Here is a 21,656-nt window from a genome sequence, read left to right as displayed (position 1 = left end):
TGCTCTGCATAACCCACAATACCCATACGCAGCCAAAACACATTTCCTGCCAGGAATTTTCCCCGAGTTGTGGAGGACTATTCCTTTCAGACACAGTATTGTTCACAGGCACCGCACATTACATACACACTAAATTTTGTACATTCAGCTTTCATACTTGGTTAGGCCCCTTAATAAGGCCCTCACTGAAAGCTAGTGACCAGGTTACATCAAGAGATGGCATACCTCACCTCATAGCTTTGTGTTTGTATTCTTCACTTCTTACCTTCCTAGAATTCTGCCACAGGCGGTTGCCATTTTGCAGTTAGTTTGTGTGTTGCCTGCAAGAGAGCACACACACTGTGCTCTTCCATAGAGCCTTTACTTCTAGTTGCTCGTGTTTTGCTGAGTTCCACTAAATCAAAAGACACGTAGTTCAGCCAGAGAGCATAGGACTGCACTTTGTCTACAGCCACACATCATAAATAGAAAGAAACATTATGGCTCTTCTCAAACTGATCAAAAGAGAGAATGCAGCAGCGTGGGAGAGAAAACCATAATAGGACCTCTGCTTCTAGCAGTGTTAATAATTTAATAGGCTTATTTTAAAAAATTTCCCAAGCCAGCTGGAGATTGCACTAAACAGAAGATGGAAGCTTCTTCAGCTTCTGTGACTTTTAACATTAATGACCAGAGACATAATTCAGGTGCTATCCAGATTCCACAGTGTCACAGCATGACAAGTTGTCCCTATTAACGTGCTGGCAAACTGAAGGGAGATGTCATAGAGTGAAGCCCACTTACACCAATGGTTTCGGCTTGCCTGTGTGGCTTTGAGCCTGTATGCACCACCTCTGGTTCAAAACACCATCCTAGAGCCCCTGCTCCCTCCACAGTCCAAGGTGTAGGGGGATTTTAGCTCCAGCCTTTGACTTCTGAGATGATGGCAAGTAATGCATAGCAGGAAATAATCTTTCCCCAGAGCTCTTTCATTTGTGAAAAAAAATGAAATTCCTTTTCAGGGACACTCTCCCAGACAGTCTGATTAATTTGAATTCAATGCATTTGCTAACGGCTCTTCGTGCCTGTCAAGTAAAATACTCCGTGGTGACAACTAGCAGATTAATGAATGAGAAAACCCCATCTTCACAGACTGCAACTGTGGCCACAAAGGACCAAAAACCCAACAAAGGGAGAGTCTCCTCCAATCTCAGATGCAGATGTGGCTCAAAGGAGAGCAGAGCTGCAGGGGTCATTTGCGTCTCCAGAGAAGAATGCCAGGGGTACAGCGATGCACCAGGAAACAAGGCTAATGCCTTCACAGCCCTCCTCCCTTTCCCCTCCAAGCAACAACATAAAAACTAAACTAAAGCCGTCAAAATGCAAAATCTGTCTCAGTCAAGAACTCAGAAATTCCCATGTTTTGGTATCAGTGAGCTACCATAACGGTATTTTTAGTACCTGACCTCACAGCCAGCCTTAGTTAATCCTAGACCCTTTTTGCAGGAACCTTTGACGTAAGATTAAAATGACTGCACTATGATGTGGATCTCTTGATTACGCAGCATGAAAATTTAATGTTACTTTAACAGAAAGGTGAATGGATACTCCCCGTACAATCTCCATACAAACATGTACTTCTTTTCCTTTCAGCCAGCTTCTGACTCAACAGCAACACATGCGAATTTCTCAGAAGGGAGGACTTTTCCCAGCAAAATACAATTGCACAGACTAGCAATCTTTATAATCAGAACTTAAATTGACCTCCATCTATTAGTCAAGAAGAAACTGTCTCCTGCTATAATAAGTTTAAAGTCCTTATCAACTGACTCCTCATGAGGTTTATTACTTCCTCTGATGCATCCAGATGTGGTCACTCTCGGAGCAAGGAAAGTGAATTATCTGGACCATTGGTCTGTTTCGGAATGCAAAGTCCTCTCTTCTGAATCTAGCACTTTAGAGGTCTTTTTACAAATCCAGCAGGGGATGAGAGAATTTTTACTCTTGTTTGACCGAGTTAAAGTTATCTCCTTTCCCTAGTGAGAAATGAAATTGCAGAAAGTTTTCAGGTTTGGGGGAACAGGGATCATTATAAGCAGAGTGGAGTTTAGAGTATGTACTGCAAGCATAGAAATTGACTTGACACAACTTTTTTCTGTTGAAGAATGTGACTATAAAGTAACAATTTTGTTTCAAGGTATTTACAAAAAATGTTGAAAGTATGAGTTTATAATAACTTCAAGTAGGCTGGAAGAATCAGTGACAAGGTGGTTACAAATTATTAATTATGATAATTTTACAACAGTACCTTGGGATCCCAGTTTTAGCCCAGGCCTCCTGTGAATCAAAATCTCACAGTTTGGCAATTGTTTCTTATTTTGCACACCACATCTTCACTGAATTAACAACACAAGGCCTCTGTAGTTCCTTTGTATTGTTCTTCAGGTGATCTCCATAGTGGCATAGCTAGGACAGGAGAAGTGGGTGGGCCCAGATTTCAGGTGGGTGGGAAATGATGGGGAGTGGGGAAGGAAGGCGCCTACCGAGGGGGACCAGGAAGGATTGGGTGTGCAGGAGGATTCCATGGGGAGGGTAGGTGGGGTATGGTTCCCTGGGGAGTGGGGGGGGGTAGGGGAGAGGGCAAAGAATGGATCAGCTCCCTAACAAGAAAAAGCAGAAGCAACGGGGGACCTACCCCTCCTATTTCACTAATCAGCAGGCACCTTGCGCACTGAGGCTGCAGGGCACACCCATGGGGCACAGGGGGACCCCAGCAGAGTATGAACTCCACCCAGCCCTCCCTGCCCCAGCTCATTTCTGCCCACTCAGCCGCATTGCTCTCCTGCTGGCATGCTGCACACAGCTGACCCACTTTCTGGCCCCAGGGCTAGCCCCGCCCAACTCCCCCCATGAGGCACACCCTGACTGGGGCTAACACTGGGGCTGGAGACTGGGGGAGCATAGCAGTGCATGGTGCCAGCAGGAGCGCCATGGAGCCAGGCTGACAGACACCCAGTGGGGATCAGGAGTCCCAGCCTGTGGATTCAGGGGGCTGCAGCCCCAATATAAGAGGGCCACTCAGGGCCACTCAAGCCACCCATAGCAATGTCCCAGACCACCCGTATGGCAGGTTTGGCAAGCCCAGAACTGGTCATGGGCAGCACAGCCACCTGGCCCACTTCTCACTGCCCAGAGCAGAGCAGAGTCCCTCCCTGCCTGCACCACTCAGTCCCCGGAGAGGGCTGGGCAGGGGCCAGAAGAAGCCAAACTTCAGTGTGAGTTGGGTGGGGAGGGAGCTGGACTGAGCAAGGTGTGGGGAAGGGAGTAGAGGACTTAAAGTGAAAGTGCATTCACTGTCTCACACACAAAGTCTCTATCACACACAGATTGGGTCTCACACCCACATGCACACTGTCTCTCACAGGCCTCCAGCATGGATTGCCACACACACACACATAAAGGCCATGTCTGCATGACAGCCTAAACTCGAAATAAGCTACGCAATTGTGCTACACAAATTGTGTAGCTAATTTTGAGTGTAGTTCAAAATAATATGCTATTTTGAGGCGTTCCTTCCTTCTCCTGCAACGAGGACTACAGGGATGCTGAAATAGCATGCCCATTATTTCAGAAAAATATTTTGAAATAACATTTATCAGCGAGGTAGCCGAGTTAGTCTGTATCTTCAAAAACAACAAGAAGTCCTGTGGCACCTTATAGACTAACAGATATTTCGGAGCATAAGCTTTCATGGACAAAGACCCCCTTTGTCAGATGCATAAGTCATGGGTCTTTGCCCATGAAAGCTTATGCTTCAAAATATCTGCTGGTCTATAAGGTGCCACAGGACTTCTTGTTGTTTTCAAAATAACAGGTGCATTTCAAAGACACAGAGTATCCCAGAATAGCTCTGCCGTGTAGACATAGCCCAAGTCTCATATGCCCCAACTCAGACTCTGTCACACAATCCCACAACACAAAGTCACACTCTTACACTGTCTCTCTCCCTCTGTCTCTTACACACATTCTCTTCTCTCTCCCTCTCTCTCTCTCTCTCTCACACACACACACACACGGTCACACACATATGTGTGTGTGCACACACCACCACCCTCTCTCTCTCACACACACACACACACCGCTATTTTAGTATTGTTGTTACTATTTGTTACTTCCTATGAAAATGCCAGTGGCTAGCCAGGAGAGGCTAGGGGCTTCAGGATAGCTATGGGCTCTCACAAGATGTAATCTCCATGTGACATTGTGACCAAGTGCCAGGCTTCACAAGCTACCACATTAGCACAGAAGCGTGGCAATATACCACATACCATGCTACCACTGTGCTTCTCCAGACAGTGTCCTAGGAATTTCCTAGCCATAGCAGTTATACATTGTGACTCCATCTGATTAAAACATAACCATGTAGACCATTGTCACAATCACTATTATAGGTTGCAACAAATCTCATATACTATGGCATGGAAGAGGTCAAAGAAAAGGATTTCATTTTCTGAATACGTTCTGCTGTTTGTAGACAGATGCCATCTTTGGATTTGAAGTTATGAGTACTGACTCTATACCTGTATGTCAAAATGTTTGCTCCTGAGGCAACCCTCACAAAGTAGTTAGCCAGAAGAACTTGAAGGGACTAGTCAAATTAGGTGGCTCATCAAGGAAGACTTAACTGATAATAAATCATATGACATGCCCATCTACATTGAATGGATTTTTCCTGTGGAACAGCCATATGATGTATAGGTAAAGGCTGGAGGCAACAGGTTAGTGGCCAGGGAGTCTACAGGAGTCAGGGTAATGGTGGGAGAGGTCAGAGGAGCGCCAAAACACGAGGTCACCTAGGGAACAGTTTTCATTAAAGCCCTGCCCCATAGCTAGGCCTTATCGGGCAGTGGGGGTAAAGGCCATTTGGCCCAGGCTTCAGGAGTCAAAGGGGCCTCAGATTTTGACATTTTTCTACCAAGAATATTTCCATTTATTATACACCTTGCAGTTATAACAGAGACAATAAAAGAAGCTATAGATACCTGCAGACATTGATTTAAGCCAGGCCTTCACCAATTTTTGGTCACATCTGAGTTTTCATCTGTGTGACTGCAGACTGGTGTAGCTTCTGTGATTAGTGATTCTACATTATGAAACACTGTTTACAATCTTTGCATATTTTAGAGGTTTTAAAAGTCATTAGTTCTGTTACTATAAGTGATTTTGCTTGGTCTGAGGGTGCGCTTAAACTTTCAACTAGATGTTTATCATTGCATAGGAGATTTTTGAATTTCTCTTTTTTCTTGTCTTCATATTCCAAAGCCATCTCAGGCTCAGCTGTAAACTGCCTCTTTGTCCAGTTTTAGATTCACCTTTAAAGGCTTTTTTGTGATAATAAATTTAAATTATAGTTATTTGATAAACTTTATGTCTAATCTAATAATTACCCTATATTCATATTCATAGCAACCGACCAGTTGTTACAGGAATTTAATAATGGGAACAGGTTGGTAAATGACTTTGAAATATGGTTATAAGGGCTATAGTAAAGAACATCCCCAAACTGTTGTTACATAATATTCATTGCAAAGTATATACAGTTACAATTTTGTATAACTAATAGCTCATAGCAAATTAATTTATTGCGTGATTTAAAAGAACTCCTTTATAAAAATGAAGCAAAGATCTGAAAGTGGTGCAAGTAAGAGACAGCAAAAGCAACAGAGTGAGGCACCAGTTAAGAATTTAAAGATATCATTTCTCATAGAAAAAATGCCTCAGCCTTTAGATGGTGACCATAGTGACAGCCACACTTCCAGTTCTGATGATGAAAAGTTTATACCCACAAATAATGTTTCAACACCACTGCCTCAAAATGAGGAGGTCATTAACCAAGACACAGAAATGCCAGCGACAGTGATAGATGCAGAATCTATGCTCAATTTAGAGACTGTGCAGGCAGAAAATGAGGACCTTGGAGATGCTGTACAGCAAGAGCAAGAATTTAGGACTAGCACAAGACACAGTGTAGTAACTGTGACACCAGAATCTGGTATCAGACTACTTGATAAGAACAATGTTGCTCAAATGCAATTATTTCTCATAGTTCGCTGTTTTCAGATTCCAAGTAATATATCAAAAATGCTGCAAATCATGCTTTTCTCACGCGTCTGCTGACAAAAACTGTTCCATGGAGAGATCCACACAGAAGACTGGCTCTGCTGGCTGGCCCAGATTAAGGGCCTACTGGGCCTGGAGCTGAGAATTTTGGATGGGCCTACGCTACACACTAGAATTCAAAATAATAACTATTTTTATGAATTCATAGTTTTATTTTAATAAAACACAAAAAGTAAAACGTCTATACTGCTACTTTTCTTGCTTTACGACTTGCAAAATCTGCAATTACAGAATCTAGATGCAATTTTGGTGAGCCTGGAGCTTCAGCTCCCTCAGTACCCTCCTTAATAGGGCACAGTCTGCTGGAGCATGTATAACTCACATGCCTATGTGTGGTTAACTGTCCCATGTGGTGATACCTAGACCACTTCACAGACAAAGAATAAATGTCCTCTACAGCATAAGCTGAGACCTATCTGGCCTTTATCTCAAGCAGTAGCGGTGTCTACACTAAGCATCTCAAGTCCCAGGTTCAAGTCTGGCTATGGGCGGTTACTCATGGAAAAGCAGACTTCTGAACAATGTGCCTTGTTTCATTGTTAACAGTAATACTGCAAATTCATCAGTACTGTCTGATCAATCCAACTGGAGCACCAGTAGAGGTTGGAGGAAGTTGAAAGACTGAATACCTACCCATGAAACTTCATTATCGCATAAAGATAACTATGATACATTGAAATCAGCTAGTGGAGCAGCACTGAGGACAGTTCAGTTGAAAACTTACTCCTGAATGAAATAAACACAGAAACTGATAACTGGGAAACACTCCAGATGTGTCTACACGAGCCCCCTCCTTTAGGAAGGGGCATGTTAATGAGGGAGTTTGGAAGATACTAATGAGGCACTGCCATGAATATGCAATGCCTCATTAGCATAATGGTGGCCTTGGTGATTTGAAAGTGCTGCTTTTGAATGGCACGCCGCCTGTGTAGCTGCGGGCCTTTTGAAACTACCCCCAGGACTTTGAAAGCCCCTTCTTCCAAAAACAAATGGGAAGAAGGGGTTTTGAAGTCCTGGGAGTCATTTCAAAAGGCTCCCCAGGTACAAGAGTGGCGCGCCATTCGAAAACAGCACATTTGAATCACCACGGCTGCCATTATGCTAATGAGGCCTTGCATATTCATGGAAGTGCCTCATTAGCATCTTTCAAACTCCCTCATTGACATGCCCCTTCCGAAAGGAGGGGGCTCGTGTAGACACACCTCCTTGAGCACATACTGAATGTCATCCTTTTTCTTTCTGAACAGGGATTACCTTTGTTTGGTTCCAGTCAACATAATGGAGACCCTGCAAATGGAAACATTCTTGGTATACTTGGCTTCTTAGCAAGTATGACCCACTTTTATCAGGCCATGTTAAGCCTGTTCATGAATCAAAGGAGAGCAGAAAATGCATCAAGTCCATTATCTGTCTACCAGAATACAAAACTAGTTTATTGAGTTTATTGAGCTACGTGGACATTGTGCAAACAACAATTCTTGAAGAGATACAACATTCAAAGTACTTTTCAATTATTATGCATGCAACTCCAAACTGTTCTCATAAAGAGCAGACGACCTTGGTTGTTTGATATGTTAAAATTGCAGGAAGTTCAAATGTTTCAATTGAAGAACAATTCATTTTGATAATTTCATTGGAAAAAATATCACTGCTCACTTATACTTCCAAATCTGAATGCATTTTAATGTCATTTATGTGGATGAATCTGCTAAAAATGATCCACAAAATTAATGTTGTAATTGAAGCATGCAATGCTACATTAATGTTGAGAAAGTTAACACTGAATGACTTCTTAAAAATATTCTAAAGATTCACGATCAAGGGGATGCAATCTTTTCTGAGTCCAAATCAGTAATACAGGTTATAGACATTTAATCTGAGTTTTCCACCAATCAGAATCTGACATCTCAATCTGATGCAGAAAGGCACTATCAAATCAAAGGGATTTTTTCTTGTTATTGGCATCATCAAATCTGGTGTTACACATTGACTTGAGTCACTGAGACAAATTTGTACCCTTTTTGGATTAATTTCAGAGGACTAAGTGAAGAAGATCTACAATCAGCAAAACAGTTTCAACAGAGGTACAGCAATGAAATTTCAAGAGATCTCTGTAACAAGATTATCTTCCTAAAACGTATACATTCCACCAACTTTAAACTGGGCTGCAAGCCAAAAGAACTGCAGCAAGATATATTCAGTCTCACCCTGTCAGTTGTATTTCCTAATATCACAATTCCATTACATATTTTTGTCAGGCTCCCTCATCAGTGGCTTCAGGTGAATGCACATTCCAAGTGTTAAAACAAGGAAACAACTATCATAATTCTACAATGGGATAAGAGTATTTGAATGGGCTCATAATGCTTAACGTTAACAGCGATGTTGTATGTAAATTGTTTTTCTTCACCTGTACCTGCGTTTGCACACAACAAAGACAGAAAAGCATTACTACGATGAAGAAGTTTGCTTTCAGTGGAAACTTACAATTAAAGTTACATTTTTAACATGCATATTATTGGTATAATGATTTCAATGTTGAACTCGATGTTAGGCGGCGAGACATCAAAATCACTATCCCTATCCAACGATGGGAATAGTGCCCTACTTCGATGTTCAATGTCGAAGTAGGGCGTGTGTAGATGATCCATGTCCCGCTACGCTGAAATAGCGGGGTCCTCCATGGCGGCCATCAGCTGAGGGGTTGAGAGATGCTCTGTCCAGCCTCTGCGGGGCTCTATGGTCACCATGTGCAGCAGCCCTTAGCCCAGGGCTTCTGGTTGCTGCTCCTGCTGCTGCAGCTGGGGGTCCATGCTGCATGCACAAGGTCTGCAACCGGTTGTCGGCTGTGTGGGCCTCGTGCTGTGCAGGGCAAGTGTGTCTGGGAGGGTCCCTTTAAGGGAGCTGCTTGCTGTTGCCCCGGAAGGGCTTATCCGCCCTGTGAACCTGTCCGCAGGCTTTCCTGGCCCCCTATACTGATCGGGGCTGCTTTTGCGTGTAGACACTCCTCTGCGGGGCCCACTTTGATGTAGCACTTTCCTTCGTTGATGTTGAACATCGATGACACCAGCCCTGCAGGGTGTGTGGATGCTACGCATCGAAATAGCTTATTTCGATTTCACTAAGTCAAAATAAGCTATTTCGATGTAGCGTCCCAGTGTAGACATAGCCATAGTGTCATGGGCCTCTGTCATTCTCTGAGAGGGCCTGCCCATAAGTGACGCATGGCTATGCACAAAGGGTCATATATACAACCTCCCAGCATCACCCCCCTCACCCCTGTACTCAGTGCCATGCTAGTTCTGAAGAGTGCAGTAGAGGTCCTGTCTCATCCCTGGATCAGAGCCACTTCCTAGCTCACACTGGTCGTAGGCCACACTGCTCAGAGGGAGAGAGAACTGCCCACAAACTTGCCAGAAGTGGCCTGGTGCTTCCAGAGGAAGAGGCAGGCAGGTGCAGAGCAGGGGAAGGGGTTGGAGCAGGGGTGAGGGAGACGAGACATGGGTGGAGTAGGGGCAGCAGGGGTAGAGACATAAGCAGAGCATGGGTGAGGAAGGAGTGAGGATTGGACGGGGAGGGGGCTGGAGCAAGGGCAGGCTGGACAAGGGACAGAGGCCTGCGGCTGGCACCACCTGGAATTCCCACACTAGTCACCTCTGCACAGACCTGTCTCTACACTCCTATCTTTACAAGATACTTAGCACTATGCTGATGCTACATAAAATAATGATTTCCCCTTATCAAGGCAGAGTAACAATTGTTTATGTTGTCTAGTGCTTGCTTTTAGGGTTTTTTTCTTCGAGTAACACAGAAGATTCATGCTCAAATCTTTGTAGCTAAAAGACCAAAAGGCCAGGCACTACCAAAATGAGCAGTGTGAATAGAGTGAACATGTGATCAAGTGAATCCTTCTGTAGCCTGAATAAAAATAGATAGATTAAGGGGGCAAAGCTCTCTGTGTAGAAGGGGTTCAAGAGTGTATGCAGATGCCGTCACACCTGACTACTAATTTTCCCAGTGAAAACTTCACAAGCAGGCTTATCCAGCTGCGACTCCAAAAGCTGACAAAGCAACAGAAGAAAGGACCCTAAACCAACAGGAGCAATGATCCAATTTTATGCATCACCACAGACAAGCAAATGGGCGAATGAGTGACTGAAATGTCTGCCTCCTCGCTCCCATCTATAAAGCATATTGCAAGTTTTCCACCACCTTCACTCACCCATATAACTCTACCCAACAGCTGAGTGTCCAGCTGCATTCCAGTCAGAAGAGAGAGCAGTGAGCTTTCAGCAGTGACAATGTTTCTTTCTTTCACTCGCATCCCTAGTGACCTTTGCAGAACCTCAGCTAACAAACTGGAAAGTACATATCTGCCAGAGGACCTGTGGCACCTGCCTCATCAGCACAGCACAGCAGTGAGACTGCTGAGCAGCAGAGAGAGATCCAGCATGACGAAGGAGAGATGGGGTCAAAGGAGCACCTTAGCATCTGGCAGCCTCATCTGCTTCTGGGATGGGAAAGAAGAGAAAACACAGGGCTGGTATAGCATTACACACGTTGATTTTGTGAGGCTGTTGCCACCAGGGGGATAAGGAGCAGTATAAAGACAAGACAGATGGATGTGAAGTAGATGCCATCAGTCCATGGCCGTGAAAAGAGGGAAAGCACCAAAAGAGCTGTGTTAATATTGAGCTAATTACATGTGACCTTAGGAAGAAGTCACTTTTTGTTGTAATGTCTGTAGTAATATCATTTTTAATGCATATGCTTTGCTTGCAAGATTTGAGCCCTAATTATATTCAAGACAATGGAAAGACTCCTTCCCCAAGGATTGATCCTCTGCTGCCTTACACAGCAAGTTACACCCCTGCAAATTAGGTGCACAATACTATTACTTTGTGCAAGGACAAGTGATCATGTGAATGCAAGGCATCACCGAATCAAGCCCCCAGTCTTATAAAATCATAGAAGACTAAGGAAGGGAGCTCAGGAGGTCATCCAGTCCAGCCCTCTGCTCAAAGCAGGACCAACCCCAACTAAACCATCCCAGCCAGGACTTTGCCAAACTTATCCTTAAAAACCTCTAAGGATGGAACTCCTACCATCTCCCTAGGTAGCCGATACCAGCGCTTCACCACGCTTCTAATGAAATAATTTTTCTAATATCCAATCTACCTCTTCCACCACTGCAACTTGAGACCATTGCTTCTTTTTCTCTCATCTGCCACCACTGAAAATAGCTTGGTACCATACTCTTTGGAACTCCTCTTTGGGTAGTTAAAGGCTGCTATGAAATCCCCCCACCCACCTATTCTTCTTAGCTGCGTCTACACGTGCACGCTACTTCGAAGTAGCGGCACCAACTTCGACTTTAGGCGGCGAGACGTCGAAGTCGCTAACCTCATGAGGAGATAGGAATAGCGCCCTACTTCGACGTTCAACGTCGAAGTAGGGACCGTGTAGACAATCCGCGTCCCGCAACGTCGAAATTGCTGGGTCCTCCATGGCGGCCATCAGCTGGGGGGTTGAGAGATGCTCTCTCTCCAGCCCCTGCGGGGCTCTATGGTCACCATGGGCAGCAGCCCTTAGCCCAGGGCTTCTGGCTGCTTCTGCGGCAGCTGGGGATCTATGCTGCAGGCACAGGGTCTGCAACCAGTTGTCAGCTCTGTGTATCTTGTGTTGTTTAGTGCAGCTGTGTCTGGAGGGGCCCTTTAAGGGAGCGGCTTGCTGTTCAGTCCGCCCTGTGACCCTGTCTGCAGCTGTGCCTGGCATCCCTATTTCGATGTGTGCTACTTTGACGTGTAGACGTTCCCTCGCTGCGCCTATTTCGATGTTGGGCTGAGCAACGTCGAAGTTGAACATCGACGTTGCTGGCCCTGGAGGACGTGTAGACGTTATTCATCGAAATAGACTATTTCGATGTTGGCTGCACGTGTAGACGTAGCCCTTGTCTGCAGACTAACTAAACCAGTTCCCTCAGCCTCCCTCCTAAGTCATGGGCACAAGCCAGTCATTTTCCTTGACCTCCACTGGACTGTCTCTAATTTTCTACACCTTTTCTGTAGTAGCAGGCTAAAAACTGAACACAATACTACATATGTGACCTCACCAGTGCCAAACAGAAGGGATTAATCACTTCTCTCGCTCTGCTGGCAATGCTCCTACTGATGCAGCCCAGTATGCCATAGCCTTCTTGGCAATGCAGGCAAATTGCTAACACATATCCAGCTTCCCATTTACTGTAATCCCCAGGTCCTTTTTTGCCAAACTGCTGCTTAGCCAGTCAGGCTGTCCTCACCCTGTAGCAAAGCGTGGGATTCTTCCATCCTAAGTGCACGACTGCACTTCTGCTCACTGAACCTCACCAGATTTCTTATCATGGATCAACTGCTCATTCCTTTTATTCCACTACTCTCCTCCACTTTAATTGGCAATGCCAAGTGTTAGATCTAGTCAGCTGAGTGTTTACAGGACCATGACTGAGTGAAATCTTTTTCCTACCCTGAACACAGCTGCAGTTCATGTCCAAACTCCTGCACACTCACCTCCTCTAGGGGTCTGGCTCCACCAGTAACACAAGCACAACTCAGTGCAAACTTCCTCCCAATGCTTAACTATCCCTCAAGGATTTCCCTCTTCTGTCCTAACTTCCTAGTATCCTTTTTCTATGGAGAGGTGAACTCTCGGGTGGAGTTAGTCATCCGTGCCTGACTTAAAAGATCAGCAGAAAGCAGCTTTCTGTAGCATCCTAACTCCTGTTGACAGGGTGAGAGAGAATAGAAGTGCTTCTACCCTGTCATAGCCATCAAGGTTAATGTGTGAGTTTCTTTGCTTCTGTAAGCATTCAATGAGATGTCTTCATTTCCTCATTGCATAGCAATATCTATTAGATCAGGGAGCTCAGTTTTCATCACAACTCTGAGTCACATCTTCATGATGTGGTGTCGAGTCCTGAGACGCCCAGCCCTTGGCCTAGGGCGGGCAGCAACCAAAAAGGGGGTTAGAGCACCAGCCCCGCACTCAGTTCGGGGCGGTCAGCAGTTCACTGCCACAATACAATACAGGCCCAGCCCTCAGTCTAGGGCGGGGCAGCAGTTCACAAGGGGTTAGCCCAGGCCCAGCCCTCAGTTTGGGGCGGGGCAACAGCACAAGGGTTTAAGCACAGGCCCAGCCCTCAGTTCAGGGCAGGGTAGCTGTTCACAGTTGCAATACAGTACCAGCCCAGCCCTCAGTCCAGGGCGGGGCAGCAGTCCACGATAGTAATACAATTCCAGCCCAGCCCTCAGTCCAGGGCGGACAGCAGTTCACAAGGGGTTAGCCCAGGCCCAGCCCTCAGTTTGGGGCGGGGCACCAGCACAAGGAGGTTAGCACAGGCTCAGCGCAGGCTGGCCCTGTCAAGGAGGGGGTAGGGGGTCGCAGGCCATCCCACTCCACTGCGACCCGGCCCGGGGCCCTGGGGGGGGGTCGCTCACACACGACCACGGCAGTGGGGATCCAGGCCACAACACACTGCCATGGGTTCGGGAGCGTTGTTCCCTGGGCCACTTCCTACCTCTCCCTCCGCTGGCGGAAGGTCCCAGTCCATCTGGTCGGGGGGTCCCTCTAGGTCGGTCTCCTCCAGGTCGTCCACCTTCGGGGGCTCCGGCCAGTCGCTCATATCAATGTCATTGGGATAGTCGGGCGGCGGTAGCACAGGGGACCCAACGCGATCCTGGGCCTGAGGGCTGTAGGGATCCGCCGGGACTCTGGGGCAGGCTGCCCCTGGGGCTTCTTTCAAGGCGGGGGGTTTTCGCCGGCGTGAAGGTCCTGGCAGGTCCGGAAAATCCAGGTAGTCCCCCTGGGGCATCTGGATCCGGGGGTGTTCGGAGCCGCTGGGGGCTTGCTCCTCCGGCCTGGCCGGGCGGCGACAGGCCCTCTGCCCTTGGCGCTGGGGAGCTTGTGCAGGCGCGTCCTCCCTGCCCGGAGGCCCAGGCTTTAATGAGTCCTGAGCCCTGCCCTTGGCTCTTCTAGCCCTGGGCTCCGCCCTCTGAGGGGCGGGCCTCTGGTATTCTGGCTCCAGACCCGCCCACCAGGGCCTCCGCGCAGCCTCCTCTGCCTCTGAATCTGCAGGAGGCCATACTGACTCACTACATGTGGATAGAAAGCTGGCTTGATGGTCCAGCCCAACAGGTAGTGGTCAATGGCTCAATATCTGGATGGCGGTCTGTTTCAAGCGGAGTGCCACAAGGCTCGGTTCTGGGGCCGGTGTTATTCAACATCTTTATTAACGACCTGGATGAGGGACTGGATTGCACCCTCAGCAAGTTTGTGGATGACACAAAAATAGAGGGAGAGGTAGATTCATTGGAGGGTAGAGAGAGAATCCAGAGGCACCTGGATAAATTGGAGGCCTGGGCCAAAAGAAATCTTTAAAAAATGTGGTTAGAAATGGGCAACAAATTTTATAAGCTGCCTGCGAATTCTAATCTCAGCCAATCTAGAACAGCTCTGTGATGTAAAAATCAAACCACTACTTCAGCAAATGAAAAAAGACCTGGAATGCCAGGAAGGTGTGGTATTTATTGACTGGAAAAAATTTCCACAGTCAAAATGAATATTCTTCCAAAGATATCTTTCTTGTAGCAAAAGCTTTCCACGATCATCCCAGATAAAGCCCTAGCAGGAACACAGAGGATGTTGTTAGAATGTCAGAAAATGTACAGACCCATTAAACGGGTGAATTAACCATTCCAAATATTTTGTGGTACTATCAAACCACCCAGCTCAAAGAAATAATGGTCTAGGGGTATTCTGATCCAGCCACGGGCCCTTGGACTGTATTCAATAACAAGAAATTGCAGGAATGTAAACATCGCTAGGCTGCAATCTACTACACATTTAAGAGAGGTCGAATGTCAGTCTGTTCAAGAACTCCTCCTTCATGGTCAGAGCTAGGACCACCAAATTCAGTGTACAGCTGCCTCATGTTATAACTTAAAGCAACGTAATGGTTTGGTTGTGCCATAAAAATGGGATGTGCCTGGAATGGGATTGCTTCTCATAAAATCATACAGAAAAGAGAATCACCAAGTAGGTGAAAGTGGCTGACTGGGGTGCATTCCCCTCCCCTCCACATCTGGGACTGCCCAGCCCCAAGCCTCCCACCATCCAGGTGCACTGAAGCTCCCTCCTTCTGATTCCTACAGGAACTATTTCCCTGCTCTACTGAAAACTTCAAATTGCTGTTTCTCATTGTAATCAATATTTCTGAGATTTCCATTAATGGCTGCCATATAATGCATCATTCTCGTGCACTGGCCACGTGAGCTGTTCAAGTGATAACATAAAAATGTTCTACCACTGAGATCATCTGCCCTCATGAATTCATTTCTGCCTTGCCTGTAAAGTAGTGGATTTGTAACTCTGCTCCCAGGGCAGATTTACTGAATGAGAATGTCTTTGGACAATTCAGACACAGTGTGCAGCTTAGTAGGGGTCTGTAACACTCACCAGTCAACCAGCCAGACTAGATAGCCATTTTCTTATAAGGGCCTTCAGGAACTGAGAAAAGAAACACTTAAATGAGAGGATTGTTGTTGCGTTTCAATGATCCCACATCTATCACCCATTAGAAGAAAAAAATATAAGAAGTTCCTCTGGTGTTTCCACAAGCAACCCCATCTAACTCAAGTCAGTTGAAACTATGGGGGAAATATAAATTTAGATCCAATGTTATGGAAGAGAACACACAGGCCATGAGTTATGCTATAAACATAACAAGTTAAAAGATTTACAGTTACAAAAGAAGGTATAGCACAGTACAATAGAAATCCTTACAACATACAGTTTGACAGTCTTTTGACAGATTTGTGGCAAGACCTATTCATTCTGTCAGCCCAGAAAGAATCTTAAAAATAATAAATAACACATCCTTTTTTAAAGTTCCTGCCATTTCAGAACAATAGCAGCTAATTATAGCAGTTGCTTTTCAGAGATTGCTATAGTTAACAGCTACCCTGAGTCACAATAAATAGCACCCATTCCTCAAGCAGTCCCACTGAAATTAATTAAATATTCCTGTGGGGGGATTCTGTGCCACTGCATACAAACAAAATCCATGTCCCCCAGGGGGACAAAGGATGTTTCTCCACAGAAAATACATCCGGCCAGCCAGGGAGGTGCTGTCACTATGCCTTTCTCCCAACAGGGCATGACCGAGTGCTAGAACAGAGAACAGAGCATGGCAGCCAATAGCTTATAGGGCAAGAGCAGCACCTGCCTTTTCTCATAGCAATGTGCCTCTGGGCCCAGCTGAGTGGGGATGGACTATGGGGGATGGGGCAGATCGACTGAACAGAGTACACTGGGCTCCGGCAGGGGTTACATAGAGTGTGGTTCAGAAGGGCTAGTGGAGGGACAGAGGTTGGAGCTGAATGGGAGTGAGGGTGAGGGGTAGGTGGGTGGCTACATGACCACATAAGGATCAGGGAACAAGGATGGCTGAATGGGATATTCAGGGATGCAGGGACACATGGGGCTAGGGAGCAGAGTTATGGCTAAGTGGGGATGCTGGGTCACATGTGTAGATTCAACTGACTGAATGAGAAGCTAGGGGTCGGCCAGGGTGTATATGGTGGAAGCTTCCTGACAACAGTCCCTCCCACCCAAAAAACTGTTCCATATTTCTCCCACCCATGCCCAATAACTCTTCCAGTTTACTCCCAGGCTGCTTCCCAGCAATTACTTCTCTCTCCCTCTGCTCCTCACTACCCCTGACTCCCTCAAGCCTTTTCACTGCTCCTGATGGGGCCGGAGGTGAGTGGTGCCTGAAATATGTTTCTGGATTGAGGTTTAAACTAATTATTTCACAGAATTCTGTATTAATTTGCCTAGTAAGAACTCCATTTGCCAAGAACATTTTCTGAATCTTTTTAGGCTGAGTGTTACAGCTGTACCTGACCATGGACATTTTTAAATTATTTACCAAAATACTTGAAATGGGTGTGATTATATTGTGCTATTTTGACAACTAAAATGTGCAGAATTTTGAAATAGTATGTGTTGAACATTTAGGCTCAGAATACCCATCTGGAGTAATTAAACTAGTCATGGGCAGGGCCCCTGACAGAGGGAGGGAAGTGGAAGGGGACAGCTGCCCCAAAGCCTGGTGATTTAAAGGGCCTGGCTCTCTGGGCCACTACCACTGCTACCCCAGCATGAGGAATGGTTGGAGCCTTGGGTCCTTTAAATCACCTTCAGGCTACGTCTACACGTGCACCCAACTTCGAAATAGCTTATTTCGATGTTGCGACATCGAAATAGGCTATTTCGATGAATAACGTCTACACGTCCTCCAGGGCTGGCAACGTCGATGTTCAACTTCGACGTTGCTCAGCCCAACATCGAAATAGGCACAGCGAGGGAACGTCTACACGCCAAAGTAGCACACATCGAAATAAGGGAGCCAGGCACAGCTGCAGACAGGGTCACGGGGCGGACTCAACAGCAAGTCGCTCCCTTAAAGGGCCCCTCCCAGACACACTTTCATTAAACAGTGCAAGATACACAGAGCCAACAACTAGTTGCAGACCCTGTATATGCAGCACGGACCCCCAGCTGCAGCAGCAGCAGCCAGAAGCCCTGGGCTAAGGGCTGCTGCACACGGTGACCACAGAGCCCCGCAAGGGCTGGAGAGAGAGTATCTCTCAACCCCCCAGCTGATGGCCGCCATGGAGGACCCCGCTATTTCGATGTTGCGGGACGCGGATCGTCTACACGTCCCTACTTCGATGTTGAACGTCGAAGTAGGGCGCTATTCCCATCCCCTCATGGGGTTAGCGACTTCGACGTCTCGCCGCCTAACGTCGATTTCAACTTCGAAATAGCGCCCAACACGTGTAGACGTGACGGGCGCTATTTCAAAGTTACTGCCGCTACTTCGAAGTAGCGTGCACGTGTAGACGCGGCTTCAGAGTCCAAGCAGAACTGAGGGATGGTTGGCAAAGCCAACCTCCAGCTCCCCAGCTTCTAGGAGGTCAGAAGCCAAACCCACTCCACTTTGCCCAGGGCCCTGCAAAGTCTGTCACCAGACACAGTCATGGTATAACGTCTTGAGAAGGGCCTTGAGGAAGGCGGTATTGCCTAGTGGACTGTGCATTATACTGGGATGTGGGATACATGAGTTCTTTGTCTGGTTCTGTTACCTCAGGCATGTCACTTCAGTTCTGTGCTTCAGTTTCCCCATTAGATGGAAATATGACCTCATCTGTAAAATGCTTTGATATCTACAAATGGAAGGTGCCACATAAAAACTAGATATTATGATTGTTATTGTTCAGTAGGACAGTTATCAGTTTCTTATTTTTAACCCCAACATTTACTCCCGTGATAGGCTGTTGTAACATCTGTGAATATGACAAAAGGGACATGGCTGTGAACCAAACAGCAACGTGGATCTCAAGTGGCCGATTGAACATTGCTTGAGAAGAGGAGCAAAGGTACAAATGCTGACATTGTTTTTCATTAGATGCAATAGCTAAAAAGCTCTGCAGAATTCAAATTCAGTCACTAAATAATGAAAACAAGAATTACAGCCACACTTCAAAAAACAGTGTCACTAAACTTTTTCCATCAGAAGAGCTTCCACATGGGCAAAGGAGAGCGTGAAAACTCCAAAGTGGAGACCAATAAAATGAGCTAGCCTCTTGCCTTGTATTTTATTCTGTTATAGACCAGCGCAGTAGCTGGAGCTACCACGTCCCTTGCTTCAGGTAAGGCTGGGAGTAATACATTCGGAAAATATTAGTGACACTGCCATTCCAAAAGGTTCAGAGAAGAATTTACTTATCTGTAATGATTTATGGAACTGACAAGTTGGTTTAGAAATGTTACTAAGAAATGTATAACAGTAGACAGAACAGCTTAGAAGCAAATCATTTTGTCAGGGCATGGAGCAGATAGATCCTTTCTCTATTGAAAAAAGTGCTCCAATTCATAAATCAAGTTTGTCAAGAATAAATAAAAAGACCAAACCAAGTCAAAGTTGTACCTTCTTTCTTCATCAGACATTGGGTGGGAAGCTCTCTGCCTCAAACATAACAAACAAGGAGGCATCCCCCTTATTTATTGGTCTTTCTCCAGCTGGTGTTTAAAGCAATGCTTTACATCCTTCTAAAATAAGATGTGCCGTATAGTATCAGTATTTCCTGCTGATGCCCAAACCTCACTTGTCAACGAAGTGCTGTTTAAAACCCAAATCACAGAAGAGCAAATGGGCAATGCAAATTAGAGAGATGGCCATCACAGTAAAACCTGTCACTTGGTTTAACTGCCTAGGCCTTGAGAGGATGTTTTGTCAAGGCTGATGAAACAGTCCATTAATACTTCTTTCCCTATGTGAGCAATCTCAGGCTTCCTGCAAGCAAGATTGCCATGTTTATTCATCTAGCAATTCTACCGACATAAATTGGCCCAAGAAATTTCCCAAAGTGTACTAAGCAATATAGATCTCTCGGTGACATTCATTGCAGAGTATATCTGTTCTTTTGAACCTACATAAATATAGCTTTATTGTACGTGTTTAAATCTCTTGGAAACATTCATTCTTACCACATACAATAGGTTATAATATGGGGTCCTCTCAAACTACATTGACAATAACCATAATTTGTGCATCTTATCCTATACCTCTCAATGACATCCACATAGTGCCACTCTCAAATCAGGGATGACTCCTCCATTTAGGAAGAAGCAGCTATTACCCACCTAGAAAAGGGCATCAAGAAGTTCAGAAGCTCTTTAATGCAAAAACTTGTCTGTAGGCTGAAGGGGCAAATATTTTCTAATTTGCCTAAGATAGCATGTACTCTAGAGCCGCAGTATTTCAAACACCAAGCTCCCAAGACTACATTTAAACAACTGTTGATGCTTTATGAAGATGAAGTATGCCCTAGTCCCAGCACGAACCAGTTGTGGCCATAGTTCAGCCCAACTGTCGAAACCAATACAGTGAAATTTCTGCTGATGTGTACAGGCCTGCCAACAAGTAGTTGGGGAGCAAAGAGAACAATTGCTCCCAGGCTCAGCATTTCAAAAGGGCCTGGAGCTCCAGCCACGACTGTGGCCAAAACACCAGTCCACTTTGAAACACCACAGAGTGTTGTGAGCCACTACACATGTGGCTCAGAGGGAGCATTGGGTATGGGCGGGCCAGGGCTGACTGCCCCAAGCTCTGCCCTTCCATCCTTGGCCCCTTTGGATGAAGTCCATGATTGGAGTCCAGAATAGGCCAGGGGTCTGCAACCAAAAGAGCCATTTTTTCAAATTCAGTTATAAAATCAATACTTCAAGAGCTGCAATTCACATGAATACAAGACACCCCTTAATAAATAACATCAAACCATACTTTTCGTCACCCCATTTTAAGAACAGCTGACACACAATGATTTGTACCAGTTAGAAGGTTTAAGTTGCTTTCATCCCTGGAGTGGAGAGCAAATGAGGACAAGGAAAAAGCTGCATCTGGAGACAGGCTCTTCAGCAGGAAGGAGCAATGTTCACATCAACCCTCAATCTCTCACCACTGTTCCCAGGGTCTACCCCCATTCAGCCCCCAAACTGCTCCGTATCTCCAGGCTTTACCCACCTCAGCCCCCAAATCCACCCCCTCTGTCCCCAAGTTTTACTTCCCCATCCTACAAACCCGCCCCTTCATTCCCAGATTCAGTCTCTCTCAGCTGCAAACTCATCCCCCTGCCATCCCCACGATTAACCTGCCTCAGCCCCAAACCAGCCCCTCAGACTAACCCATCCCTGGTGCTGGCTGGGAACCCTATGCTTGGCAGCCATGTGCGACCAGAGGAAGGAAGGCTGGCATGGAGGTGCTCTGCTTGTGCGGGTGAGCGGATCCACACACACCAGAGGGATGTGGCCACTCGCGTAGTAGGGCAAGTGAGAGGCTCTCTGCAGCTTTCTGCCCTGCTGCTGCTGAAATAATGGAAGTAAATTTAGTTGGTTTAATGGCTGGATCCCTCCCACTGCCCTGCCAGCCTTTAAACCAATTAAATTTAGTTCTACTGGTTCAGCAGAAGCAGGACAGGGAGCTGCAGAGGAGTCAGCAGCAGTTGCATCCAGAGCCACAAGTGACTCCTTAAAAAGCCATCGTCTGTTGACCCCTGGAATAGGCCATAACCTCAGCAATACATTTTCTGCCTTAGATTTAGTGTGGGCTGAGTGAAGGGCTGCCCCTCACAGTGCATGAATTTGGAAAACAGGGGCAACATGGCTTACTGGAAGTCAGGTAGAGCAGCAAAATAGAGTGACTGGAGTAAGGACTGGTATATTTATAAGTCAGCCATTACCAAACTGAAGAGAATGTTACTTTCTCCATGAAGATGGTAGTAGCATCCTTCACCAAGGGAAAGGACAATTTCAGTAGACTGTTACATATTTTAGACAGTTTGTCTGTCAGTTTCATTGAGAACTCCTCCTAACAGTAAAAGCTAGGACCACCAAAT

The sequence above is a fragment of the Carettochelys insculpta genome, chromosome 2 (assembly GCF_033958435.1).
Source record: "Carettochelys insculpta isolate YL-2023 chromosome 2, ASM3395843v1, whole genome shotgun sequence".
NCBI lineage: Eukaryota > Metazoa > Chordata > Testudines > Carettochelyidae > Carettochelys > Carettochelys insculpta.
The sequence above is the reverse complement of the archived record's forward strand: the minus strand, read 5'-3'. Positions refer to the sequence as shown.